Source organism: Mustela putorius, unplaced genomic scaffold (assembly GCF_011764305.1).
Source record: "Mustela putorius furo isolate JIRA1106 unplaced genomic scaffold, ASM1176430v1.1 tig00003858_pilon_pilon_pilon, whole genome shotgun sequence".
Classification (NCBI taxonomy): Eukaryota; Metazoa; Chordata; class Mammalia; order Carnivora; family Mustelidae; genus Mustela; species Mustela putorius.
This window is the reverse complement of record NW_025422010.1, coordinates 42,341,860-42,355,303: the sequence shown is the minus strand read 5'-3', so window position 1 is coordinate 42,355,303 and position 13,444 is coordinate 42,341,860. Positions and strand designations below refer to the sequence as shown.

General features: G+C 43.8%; 1 pseudogene; it reads right to left on the bottom strand.

Moving 5' to 3' along the window:
- Positions 1-6,475: 6,475 nt before the first annotated feature.
- Positions 6,476-7,079, bottom strand: LOC101688934 (annotated as a pseudogene).
- Positions 7,080-13,444: the final 6,365 nt, after the last annotated feature.

Below are 13,444 nucleotides of genomic sequence, written 5' to 3'. Positions count from 1 at the left end.
CTTCATTTGCCACTAACTTCTCCCTCACTGTCCTTTTGGGCTTGATAGGGGTGATCACATCTCTTACTGCTGGTTCTGGGTTACTGTGTTATCTCAAGTGTGCCATCCACTTTCTGGGACACTGACTTACACGATTAGCATCGGGAACTCCTCACTGTGGAGTATGTGCGTGGACTAGTCTCCGCTTACCATCAGCTTCTACGGTTTCCGTTACCTGCTGTCAGCCACGATCTGGAAGCAGGTAATCCTCCAGGTGTATGGTCAGGTCAACAGTAGCCTAACAGCTACAGCACATTGCCAACTCCACCTAATTTCACCTCATGTAGGCATTTTATCCTCACGTCATCAAAAGAAAGGTACAGTGAAGTAAGATATTCTGAGAGTGATCGCATTCACAGCTTGTTACAGTAGGTGATAATTGTTCTGTTAATCTCTTACTGGAATTTATCTTAAGTTGTCTTAAAAATTTTGTTTATTAGAGCAAGAGTGGGGAGAGGGGCAGTAGGGGAAGCAGACTCCCCATTGAGCAGGGAACCTGATGCGGGTTTCCATCCCAGGACCCTGGGATCATGACTTGATGATCATGGGATCATGACAAAGGCAGACGCTTAGCAACTTAGCCACCCAGGTGCCCCTCTGTATCTGGTTTATGAATTTAACTTTGTCATAGGTACATACGTGTAGGGAAAAACAGTACGTCTAGGGTTCGGTGCTATCCATGGTTTCAGGAATCCACTGTGTGTCTTGGGATGAATCCCCCACACATAAAGGGGGGACTACTGTAGTGTGAGTGTGTTTCACATACAAGCATTGCTTTCCAGGAGTTATTAATGACCTCTTTCCCCACACACATCCTCTCCTGACTTGTTGCGGAAGACTGGCATGCAGGGGTGGTTTTGGGGACTTTCCTTTATCTCTCTGTGCTGGATCTCTTGATTCCTGGATCCCACATCCTCTTTCTTCATTTGCATTCTCATTTTTTTCTGTAGCACACCAGTTTTCTAATTTAATAGTCTTGGAGGTTGAGTATGAATAATTTTGAAAATTTCCCTGGATCATGCGGGTTCCTGGAAGCCCACCTTCCTAAGAATTGCTGGTCTTCTGAGGCCTTTGCCCTTCTTAACAGTCATACCCAAGCACTGGTTCCCAGTCTCGTGTTTTCCAAACTAGTAAAAAAAAAAGTTTTTTAAAGGGTTGAGCGGACTGATACTAATACACCATTGACAACGTTATTTGGCCCGCTAAGAGTATTTTAAGAAGGCATAATAGATTATCACCATTATTTCATAAGACATTTTGACACCAAAAGAATAAAAATAGAATAAAGGAAAACAATAGCCCATTAGTTTGAATAAATGTATGAAAAATTTTTGTGGAAAATTCACTGTTTTTTCCATAATTCTATGTCTTTTTTCTTTTTCTTTTTCTTTTTTTTTTTTTCTTTAAGATTTTATTTGTTGGGCTCCTGGGTGGCTCAATCATTAAGCATCTGCCTTCAGCTCAGGTCTTCTGAGATCAAGCCCCACATCGGGCTCCCTGCTCAGCGGGAAGCCTGCTTGCCCTCTCCCAATCCCCCTGCTTATGTTCCCTCTCTCACTGTCTCTCTGAAATAAATAAATAAAATCTTTAAAAAAAATTTTTGAAGAGATTTCATTTATTTGAGAGAGTATGCTCACGAGCAGGGGGAGGGGCAGAGGGAGAAGGACAAGAAGACTCCCCACTGAGTGCGGAGCCTGATGCAGGGCTCCATACAGGGCTCCAACCTAGGACCCCGATATCACAACCTGATCCAAAATCAGACGATTAGCTGTCTGAGCCACCCAATTGCCCCTTTATTTTTCTTCTTTTTATAGTTGACTGGTAAAAACATCACCTACCCTTGCACTGGATTTGGTAGCCACTGTTCTATACCATACAAGTGTTCTCTTGTCCCAAAATACCAGTCCCACCATCCGTCAGTCATGTTTCCAGGGTGCGTTTCTAGTAAAAGCTACTGTGTTAAACACAAACACCTGGCACTGTGCACGAGTATGTCACTTGTATGATCTTATCTGCTTCTTAGAAAACCTTGAAATCCAGAGAAATAGGAACATAGGGTTTGAATATGTTACATGGAGCGTCCAGGATTTCAAAACTATCCTCTTAGGTCTTAAAATATTGATCCTTTATGAAGCAGATACAGCTCCTAAGACCTGCAAGATCTCAGTGGGAGTAACTGAGCAGAAATGGAGAGGGGAGTGTGCGCCGGGCAGTGTTCGTGGACCTGTTTTCAAGTTTCAGTTTTGCTCTCCTTGCACCAGCTTGACTGACTGACCCAGTTTTCAGTGGCTTATTTTTGCCTTAGCTCATTTTAACAGCACTTCCGGTCTCTCTGTGAGACAGGCTCATTTTCCCAGCTAATTCTTCAAGGCTCACCTGAAAGACTCAGTTTTTGTCCCATTTTCTTCACTACTAAGCTGCCTTCCTCAGAAACAGAGGTGAGTCAGCACTTCCTCAAAGCGACTACCCCTGACCAGTTGGTCAACTTGACAGACTGACAGGATAGAAAAGTTCTTTTTTAACCACTGATCTTAAGCCTTCTGAACTCTCTACAGCTAAATGTCCTGAGTGCATTCATAATCAAAAGGAAAGAAGGTCCCTCATAGTTTCCTCCCCAGGGAGCTACTGGCTTCCATTCTCAAAGCCTTATTCATTGGCATAGTGACAGCTTTTTAAGACAGAAGACTTTGGGGGTGGCTCAGCGGGTTAAAGCCTCTGCCTTCGGCTCCGGTCATGATCCCAGGGTTCTGGGATCGAGCCCCGCATCGAGCTCTCTGCTCAGCGGGAGCCTGCTTCCTTCTCTCTCTCTCTCTCTCTCTGCCTACTTGTGATCTCTGTCTGTCAAACAAATAAATAAAACCTTAAAAAAAAAAAAGACAGAAGACTTTGGGTAAACCTAAATGAAGCAAGAGGTTAAAATTAAGTAGGTAAGAAACTGTAGGGAAATGGAAGGGCCAGTGTGTGGTAGAGTGGACACAAAATACACTAAATACTCCAAATGCTGAACTTGTAAGGATTTCTGACTACCTCTAGACCAATGCTCTCATTTCTACTATGGTTAAGGGAAGTAGCCAAGATTCTGGAACAGGGCAAGAGTGGGGTTTCCTGTAGGATTGCTATGTACAGTTGTGCTGTACGTGCACTGCCCAACTTCAGAGGGTACCATTCACATGGACAACAATGTAAATGATGCCTTTAGACCTATGCATTGCACACCCACAGCTACAGACAGAAGTCCTGCTCCTCACGTGTAATTCAGCAGGTGATGTTTCATACTTACTTGGTGTGTTCCTTTTCTATTGCCGCATAACAGATTATCACAAATTTAGTGGTTTAAAACAGCACAAATTCATCACCTCACAGTTTTTGTAGGTCAGAAATTGATGTTGTATGGCTGGATTCTCCGCTCAGGGTTTTACCAGGCTGAAAACAGGATGTTGGCCGGTCTGCGGTTCTCATCTGGGCTCCCAGGCTTGCTGGTTGTCAGCAGAATCCATTTTCTGGCTGTCATAGGACAGGTCCTGGTTAGCTAGGGATCACTGTTAGCTCCCAGAGGCTGCTTGTAGCTCTCGGCATGTGGCTCCCATAGACAGCCTACAACATGGGTGTTCGCTTTCTTCCAGGGCAGCTGGAGCATGTCCCTCTGACTTCTAATCTCCCTTGATTAAATTAGATCTGCCTAAATAATCTGTTTTAAGGTCAGCTAGTTTGGGACCTTAATTACCTCTGCAAAATCCCCTCAACATCTGTGCCTAGGTTAGTATTTGATCGGTGTTGGGAAGAAAGTGTGTGTCTATCAGAGGCCAGGTATCCAGGGGCACCATCTTAGAAGTCTGCCTACTACACTTGTCCCCTTTCCTGATTAATTATTCTAGTATTTCAATCACTTGGGAATCCATCTGGATACCATCATCGCCATGGATCAGAACATCCACACTTCACTGGTTTTGTTTTTGTTTTTGTTTTTGTTTTAAGATTTTATTTACTTATAGGCAGAGAGGCAGGCAGAGAGAGAGGGGAAGCAGGCTCTCTGCTAAGCAGAGAGCCCGATGCGGGGCTCAATGCCAGGACCCTGAGATCTTGAACTGAGCCGAAGGCAGAGGCTTTAACCCAGTGAGCCACCCAGGTGCCCCAGACTTCACTGGTTTTAAACTCTGAAGAGTTTACAGTCTTGAAATTTAAGGAGCTACTCAGCCTTTTCTGACCCCAAATTGGATGGCTAGAAATAATTTCAGGTAGAGGGGAAGAAGAAAGTAATTAAATAGTATATTTCATAGAAGAAGGGCCGTAAATATATAGAAACATATGTTTCAGCTGGGAAATGCAAATCAAAACTACAATGAGAAACCATCAAAATGCTTAAAATTAAAGATCAGGTATTGGGAGGATGAACAGAAGAGGCTCCTACAAACTGCTTGTGGGAGTGCAAATTGGTACAACCACTCTAGGAAAGAATCTGGCATAATCTGGTAAAGCCAAACATGCATATACACTCTTTCCTAGAGTTTCTATTCCTACAGTCTAGATTCCAGAGAAAACTGTATACCTGTGTATCAGTAGATATACAAGAATATTCTTAAAAACACTGCTTATGTAATAGCCCAAACAAAACAAAACAACCCACAGAAAGTCCATCTAAAATAGGAAGAATAAATAAATTGGTGTGAAGGGACACCTGGGTGGCTCAGTGGGTTAAAGCCTCTGCCTTCGGCTCAGGTCATGATCCCAGGGTCCTGGGATTGAGCCCCGCATCGGGCTCTCTGCTCAGCAAGGAGCCTGCTTCCCCTCTCTCTCTGCCTGCTTGTGATCTCTGTCTGTCACATAAATAAATAAAATATTTAAATAAATAAGTAAATAAATTGGTGTGAATAAGCCCCATTATCATGCTCTAAGTGGGGTTCCAAAAAATCCCATTGTGTAAACAGTGGGATAATATACTTTGAGATTAATGAAATTATGGGACAAGCTTGCTTAGTTTACCTGACCAGAGCCAATCAGCAATTGTTTGATATCCAAATTCACAAAATATGCATATTCTAGAATACTATGCAACAATGAAAAATACATGAACTCAGAAGTCATCTGTGTTGCTTAAAGTATGAATAGTGATTACTTCTGAGGGATATTAGTTGGAAAGGAGAACAAGTGAGTTTTCTAGTGCTCTGGAAATGTCCTAGATCTTTTTTTTTTTTTTAAGATCTTGTTTTTAAGGGCACCTGGGTGGCTTCAGCTCAGGTCATAATCTCAGGGCCCTGGAATCGAGTCCAACATCGGGCTCTCTGCTTGGTGGGGAGCCTGCTTCCTCCCCTCTCTTTCTCTGTCTGTCTCTCTGCTTACTTGTGATCTCTTGCTGTCAAATAAATAAAATCTTTAAAAAAAAAAAGAGAGAGATCTTGTTTTTAAGTAATCTCTATATCCAATATGGGGCTCAAACATACAAGCCTGAGATCAAGAGCCCATGTTCTCCAAACTGAGCCAGCCAGGTGCTGATTGGAAATTTTCTATATCTTGATGTGAGTGGTAGTTACACAGTATGTAGGTAGGTAAAGACTTAGATATAGCCTTAACATTTGACAGTTTACTAGAGGTAAGTCAATAACAAAAGTAAATTAATTTAGAAAGTGAATTCTTAGATGCTTGAGTCCACATGGGTAAATCCCAAAAAGACTTCTGAAAGAAAAAAGCAAGTCACAGAGGAATACATACTGAATGATTCTGTTTCTATATGGTTTAAAAACAGGCAAAACTAAGCAATATGTTATTTAGGGATACAAAGGTAGTAAAAATTTCTGAGTCTAGAGAATTATTAGAGCAGTTAAGATGGTGGTTCCCTTTTGGGGGAGACATATGCTCAGGAAGCACTTGGGTGGCTCAGTGTGTTCAGTGTCTGCCTTCGGCTCAGGTCATGATTCCAGGATCCTGGGATCGGTCATGATCTCAGGGACCTGGGATCGAGCCCCACATAGAGCCCCGAATTGATCTCTCTGCTCAGCGGGGAGCCTGCTTCCCCCTCTCTCTCTGTCTGCCTCTCAGCCTACTTGTGATCTCTGTCAAATAAATAAATAAAATCTTAAAAAAAAAGAAAAGGAGAAGCACAGAGGGGACTTTTGGGATATTGTCATTCTGCTTCTTAGCTGGGTTGTGGGTTTCACATTATTCTTAGACTTAAATTGTGTCTGTTATAGATTTCTTTTCATGTATAATATGTCTCACAATTTAAAAAAGAAACAGCAGCAGCATGGGTCACCTCTGCAAAACTCTTCACTTACTAATGCGTAGTTCCTAAATTTTAATGTAATGTTATTCTACAAACAATGCACTGATATAATCTTTAATGTTAAAAAGTTTTTTTTTAATGCAGATAGTATAAAAATTCCTCCTAATCACCCTCATCTTGTTTTTTTTAACTTTTATTTGCATTTATTTTATGCAGAATTTATTCCCTGGCCGTGTATTTTTGCTTCTTCAGTTTCTTCTGGGATAGCTTTTTTCTTTCTTTTTTTTTTTCTGTGCAGCCTCCTCTTTTGGCTTAGGAGCAATGTGTTCTTTTTCAGTAAGGATCATCTCAGTGTGGCAGAGAAATTCCTGTCTGTGTTAATCTGACCATGAGCCCTGTACTTGTGTACAAGATGTACATGGTGGCATCCTGGAGGCTTTGTCCTCCTGGATGTGTTCCATGACCAGAGAATCGACATTTAAACACTTGAGTTCAGCAGCATTCTCTGCACTTAGAAGCCTGTGCATTTTTCAGCACTCTCTTTGTGTCACCGACCCTGTGTCCAGCCCCACTGGGTTGCCTGGCCTCACCTGCCAACTCTGCCATTGGAGCAAGGGAAGGCACACATTGCCTCTGCAAAGTGCCAGCTTTCAGACACGTGGTGGCTTTGCTGATCTGCATACCTTTGAAGGCCTGAGCGGTTCCCCAGCACGTTCTTTTTTTTTTTTTTTCCCCAGCATGTTCTTAAAGTGAATGCGAAGATGTGATCCTCTCGATTTGCATGATTTGGTAGGGGCTCTGGGTCAAGTGAATAGCAAACCATTTTCCGGAGCACACCGCAGGACGCTTCCGAGAAAAGCCATCCTAGATGTTTTTCTGTAGTGACTTTTTTTATTGTTAACTTTGAAAATAGACTTTAAGCAATCTATAGGACAAGAAGTGAAATGAACGCAGGAACAATCTTTCAAAACCTACTCATCTGTTATTCTCAATGTTTATGTTTTAATTTTTACTGTGAGACTAGTACATGCTGAACCCCACGCACCTACAACAGTGCCTGACCCAGAATAATCAATATTTATGGAATGCATAATGAATGTTCTTCCCAAAAAATTGTGATTTCAAGATGTATGTATATTAGACAAAGTAAAAAGCTCTTCCTTACTCTTCTCCTTCGCATGCTCTTTTAATTCTGATGTTTGTGTCCAAGGAAAAAGCTTCTACATTTTGTGACTCCCTCACTCTGCTCTTCTTGGGAAATTTTATCTTTTGGTATTCTTTTACTAGAGGAGAGTTGTGTGCCCTTCGGGGTCCATTGCCACCTGTTGGAGGCAGTGAACCCTTGATAGGTTAGCTGTGGCGATATTGTGATTTATAATTAATATATTTGTGGTCTTCACATTTCTGGCACACAGCTCCTAAAACTCTTGGAATTTCCTTCTGGAACAGAGCAACAAAGGGGTCTTTTGATATGTTAATGATGCAATTTGACCCGCCCCTTGGGATGTGGGCTGCTTGCTGGGAGACCCTACCACAAGATTTACCCCAGTTCCACTCCCCAGATCGTCAGGGAGGAGAGAGGGGCTGAAGGTGCAGTCAATTGCTAAAGACCAATGATTTAATCAATCCTGGCTAGTTAACGAAACCTCCGTAGAAACCCCAAAGTATGTGTTTGCAGAGCTTCTGGGTTGGTGGTGTGGGAGAGTGGCCCTCATGGGGACAGGGAAGTTCCTCACCCTTTCCCCGAGCCCAGTCCTAAGCATCTCTTCCATCTGGCTGTTCCTGTATCCTTTCTTAATAAATCAGCGTTCCTTTCACTAGTAAGTAAAATGTTTCTGTGAGTTCTCAGAGCCACTCAAACAAATTAAACCCAAGGAGGGGGGCATGGGATCATTCGCTTTATTGCCAATTGGTTAGAAGCACAACCTGGGGTTGGGATTGGCATCTGAAGGGGGAGTGGGAGGGAGCCTTGTGGGTCTGAGCCCTTAATGTGAGATATGATGCTCTCTCAGGTAGATAGAAACAGAAGGGAGCTGAATTATAGGAGACGCAGCGGTGTCCGAACTGCTTGGTGATGTGGGGAAACCTCTCACCCCTACTTTGGAAATCGGTACCAGATTACTTTTAGTAGCTGCATTTAAATGCCACAACCTCTGGGAAGCCTTCTTTTCTTCCTCTCTGAGGGTCTCTTGTCCTTGCCCTGCAGTCTCCTTTCAGGGGTTCTCCTTCAGGCGACTTTGTGCACCTGCGGACTATTTTCACAGGATGGTGAGCTCCATGCACACAGACACTTCCTAGAGTACCTCGGGGAAACACTTTTTCTGGATGTTTTGGAACTAAATAGAAAAAAAAATTAAGCACAACTAGAAAAATTAAGCACAACGAGAAAATTAACTTGAGTATCTCCCCCTGATATTTTAGTAGCACGTGTAAGGGCAGTTTAAGTGGCCTTGTCAAACAGCTAAGCCACCACTCTGACACCTGGTGACCGACCCAGTGGAGGCTTTGGAGGTTTGGGTATCTGTTCTCCCGTGGTCTTTCCTGCTCTTTCCTCCAGATACCCCCATCCCCATTCTTTGCACAATGGCAGGTTACCACAGACTATGCCCTAAGTCTAGGCTCGTGCTGCTGGCTTCTGGGAGATTCACTCTGCCTGGTGAGGCCAGCAGTCTCATTATCGTATAATTATATCCTTCTACAAAACATCTTCTAGTGTGTGTTAAGACATTGTTTACCTGATTTGGTTCCTTGGCACCAATAAGTCAGGCCCTGTCATCTGAGATCAGTTGCATTTCTTCAAGTCTTCTTTGAATTGTTTGTACCCAGTTAGGGGTTAAATTATGTCACTCACCCACCCCCCAACACACACACAATTCTGTGTTGAAGTCCTAACTAGCCCTCTCTCTCTCTCTCTCTTTCTCACACACACACACACACACACACACACACACACACCACAATTTCTGTGTTGAAGTCTCCATCCAGTACCTCAGAGTGTGACCCTGACCCTATTTGCAAGTGGGTCGTTACAGATGGGATTAGTTAGAATGAGGCCGTTAGGGTAGACTGGAATCCCATATGACGGGTATTCTTACAAAAAAGAAATTTGGACACAGAGACATATGCAGGCAGAGAGACCACTATGAAAAGATGAAGGCAGAGATCGGGTGACCTTCTTCTACAAGTCACGGGACTCCAAAGATTGCCAGGAATCCACCAGATACCAGCTGGAAGGCACAGAACAGATCTCCCCTCATGGTCTCTGGAAGAACCAACCTTGCCAACACCTTGATTTTGAACTTCCAGCCTCCAGAAGACAAGACAATAGATGTCTATTGTTTAAATCTCTCTGTTGAGGCGCCTGGGTGGCTCAGTGGGTTAAAGCCTCTGCCTTCTGCTCAGGTCATGGTCCCAGGGTCCTTGGATAGAGCCCTGCATTGGGAAATCTCTGCTCAGCGGGGAGCCTGCTAAAACAAACAAACAAACAAAATAAATAAATAAATCCCTCTGTTTGTGGTACTTTGTCAGAGCAGCCCTGACTAACACACCCAGGCGTGAGGTCTGTTGCCATTGGAACAGGATGTTGCTGTGGATCTTCAGGTACAAGTGGTGTTGCCCCAAAGATCTCTGAGGTGGCCTTTTCCAGACTGCCAGACTGCCTGGGTTTGGGTTTGAATCGCCCCTTGCCAGTTTTGTGATGTCGGCAAGTCTATTTGGCTTTGGACTGTAAAATGGGGATGATAATGTGCCTATTCTGGAGGGTTGTGATGATCATGGAGTTAATACACCTGCAACTTTAGACCCATAACTGGCGCGAGTAGCTGTTTTCCAGACGAATCCCTTAACTAATATTAGTTTGTGACTCATCCTGATTTGTCCCCAGCAAAAAGGAGCCCGTGACAACTGCATGGTGTACCTTGTCCTCAAGCCTTGTTCCTCCAGCAGTGCAGCAGAGGACAGCTCCTCTCGGGGGACAGCTATGGGGAGCTGTGGTGGTCTGGCTGACCAGAGCCCTTCTCCCCAGGCCCAGCCTCAGCGCGCAGGAGAAGGGAAGATGAACAGGGACTCTGAGGCACAGATGTGTCGCTGAGCTATGGGAGGGGTTGGGGGGACTGGAGAGGTAATTGTGTAGCCTCTCACTTGGCCAAGCGACAGCCCGGAACCGTGGAGTCACTGTGGCCTTTTGAGCCACCCGCGCAGCCCGTTGCGGTGTCTGACTGCCTGCTAACAGGTGGCATTATTGGGTCTTCGGGAAGGCTTTAGATGATGTTCCATTCCGTCATCAGCTGACTGGCTGTGTGTCCTCGTCCGAATTCTCGCCCGGCCCTGGCACTCAGCTCTTCCTCTCTCCAGGGAAGAGACCTGATTAATTGCCAATGTTCCTTCACAGTTGTAATTTCATTTCTTTTCTTTCTTGCTTTCTTTCTTTCTTTTTTTTTTTTAAGATTTTATTTATTTATTCAAGAGAGAGCTAGGAAAAGCACAAGCAGGTAGGGGGAGGGGAAGAGAGAGGGAGAAGTCGATTTCCTGTTGAGCAGGGCTCGGTTCCAGGACCCTAAGGTCATGACTTGAGCCAAACGCAGAAGGTTAACCAACGGAGCCACCCAGGCACCACCCCCACCCCCAACCCACCCAGCCCCTTGTAATTCTGACTACCCGTTCAACCAGATTCAGCTTGAGCACATGTAGGGATTGGAATCTCATGTTTCTTCCACGTACATCAGCTGACCTCCACTTAACAAACTGTTGTGAGGTGCTTTCCAAGTCAGTAAGTACAGTTTATATACCAACCCTTCTCTCACAGGGTTGTTTGGAGATTTAAATAAAGGAACAGTGCACAACTCGTAACAAGCAGCCATAGTGTGAATGGCTATTTGTTAGTACCGATATCCTTGTCAATAAGTTTTTCTGTGGAACTGAAACCTGTATCCAATGCTTCAAACCTTTGGTCCCAGTTTGGTTCTCGGGGGCAACATGAAGGAAGTCTGGTCATGCCTCCTGAGAGCAGTTACTTATCTCAAGTCTTAGTCTAGTTGTTCATGCTCAGTGCCGGCCGCCATTTTGTATCTGCCATGACTTCCAGGCGTCTCACCAACCTGACGGCCCTGCCCAGATGATCTAGTTCTGGTTAATCTCGATCCCTCTTCGGAGGAAAGCCCAGGGACTGGCAATGACAACATGTGAGTTGATTACTATTTGGACTATGCAAATGAAATAACTTTTTTTTAAAGATTTTATTTATTTTAGAGAGAGAGCATGAGGTCAGAGGTCAGTGGGAGAAGCAGACTCCCTGCGAAGCAGGGAGCCTGATGTGGGACTCGATCCAGGGAGTCCAGGATCATGACCTGAGCCAAACGCCGTCTCTTAACTAACTGAGCCACCCAGGTGACCAAAATAACATTTATTTTAAAAAGGCATGTAGGGCGCCTGGGTGGCTCAGTTGGTTAAGTGTCCAACTCGATTTTAGCTCAGAGTCCTGAGATCAAGTCCCATGTTAGGCTCTGTGCTCAGCCTAGAATCTGCTCCTGATTCTTTCTCTCCTTCTCCTTCTACCCCTCCCCCCACATACTCTCTCTCTTTCTCTCAAATAAATAAATAACCAAATAAAGAAATAAAATATATTTTTTTAAAAAGGCATGCTACATGCATTACTTAATTCTCATAACAACTGTATAGAGAGAAGAAAACTAGGCTCAGAGGAGTCAAGGAGCTATTATGGACTGCGTGCTTGTGTTCCCCGAAAAGACATATAAACTAAACCCACATGGGGTGACATTAGGAGGTGGGGCCTTTTGGAGGTAGTTAGGTTTAGATCAGGTCATAAAGGTGGAACTTCTATGATGAGATCAGTGCTTTTATTCTTTTAAAGATTTTTTTTTGAGGTCAGTGTTCCTTTTCGAAGAAACTGGAGCTCTCTTTCTCTACCATGTGAGGATAAAATAAAAAGATACTATTTGCAAACCCAGGAAAAGGCTGTCACCAGACACTGGATCTGCCTGCGCCTTGAGCTTGGACTTCCCACCTCCAGAACTGTGAGAACTATGTCTGTTGTTTAAACCATCCACTCTACAGTATTCTGTTAGAGCAGCCTGAACTGGCCAGGATGGTTAGCTTTCCGAACCATTCAGCTCATAAATTATGGAACCAGGACTTACATACAGAACTGACTCCATAGTCTGCTCTCAGGGCATTGAAAATCTGAGCACTGTTCTTGAAATAGGTTTGAAACAATAATCTGTAAGTAGTCTTGATCTTGCTTGTGCGGGGGCCTTCTGTTAGGCATGGGTCCTTTTTGGCCCTTTAGGTTCTAAAAAAGGGAGCCAGTCTCTAGTAAAAGGTTTACTCAGTGTCCATAACCAAGACCATTTGATGATTTGGGGAGCTATTATATTCCTAAAGGGCCATGGTGGCATTTAGCACTTCTGAAATAACTTGTTGATTTATTTATGTATTTTTAAAATTTATCTGAAAGATGGGGGAGAGTTAAACACAAGAGAGAGCGAAAGAGAGCGCACCAGTAGGAGAGGCAGAAGGAAAGAGAGAAGCAGACTTCCTGCCAATCAGGAAGACCAAAGCAACACGTGACTTCATCCCAGGACCCTGCAATCATGACCTGAGCTGAAGACAAATGCGCCAACTGACTGAGCCACCCAATCTTCTTGTTGATTTAGATCCACTCTGTGTTTGTTTGTTTTAATACCAAAGGAAAGTTCAGTTTTGCAGATGTAAATCTTGTTATTAAGATGTCGATGAAAATTCTGATCCTGGCAGTCCCAGGTGATTTATTTTCGCATTTATTTCTCAAAAAGCTGTTCCTTTGGGATTGGATACCACGCTGTGCTGAATAATCTTGTCCTTCTTGGCAATTTAACCCAATTTTTAATTGTATAATGCCTGCCTGGTCTACTAGACTTTAAACTTTTGAGGTCAGGCTCAGGTCTAAAGCACAATGCACAGAGAATTGCTAAATAAATATGTGCTGAATGATTGAGCCAAAGGATGTCGTCAATCAGAAACACGAGTCTTCCTTCTAAGTATGTCTCTGGAAAGTCTCTGAGTAAGGAGGGTCATGAAGAGGTTATGTAGGACTGCAATTTCAGACACCATAATTTTTCCAATAACTCACTGGATATTTCACTGCCTGACTGGCTTTCCTGGGGAACCCAACATATTTCTGGGTATAGTTGA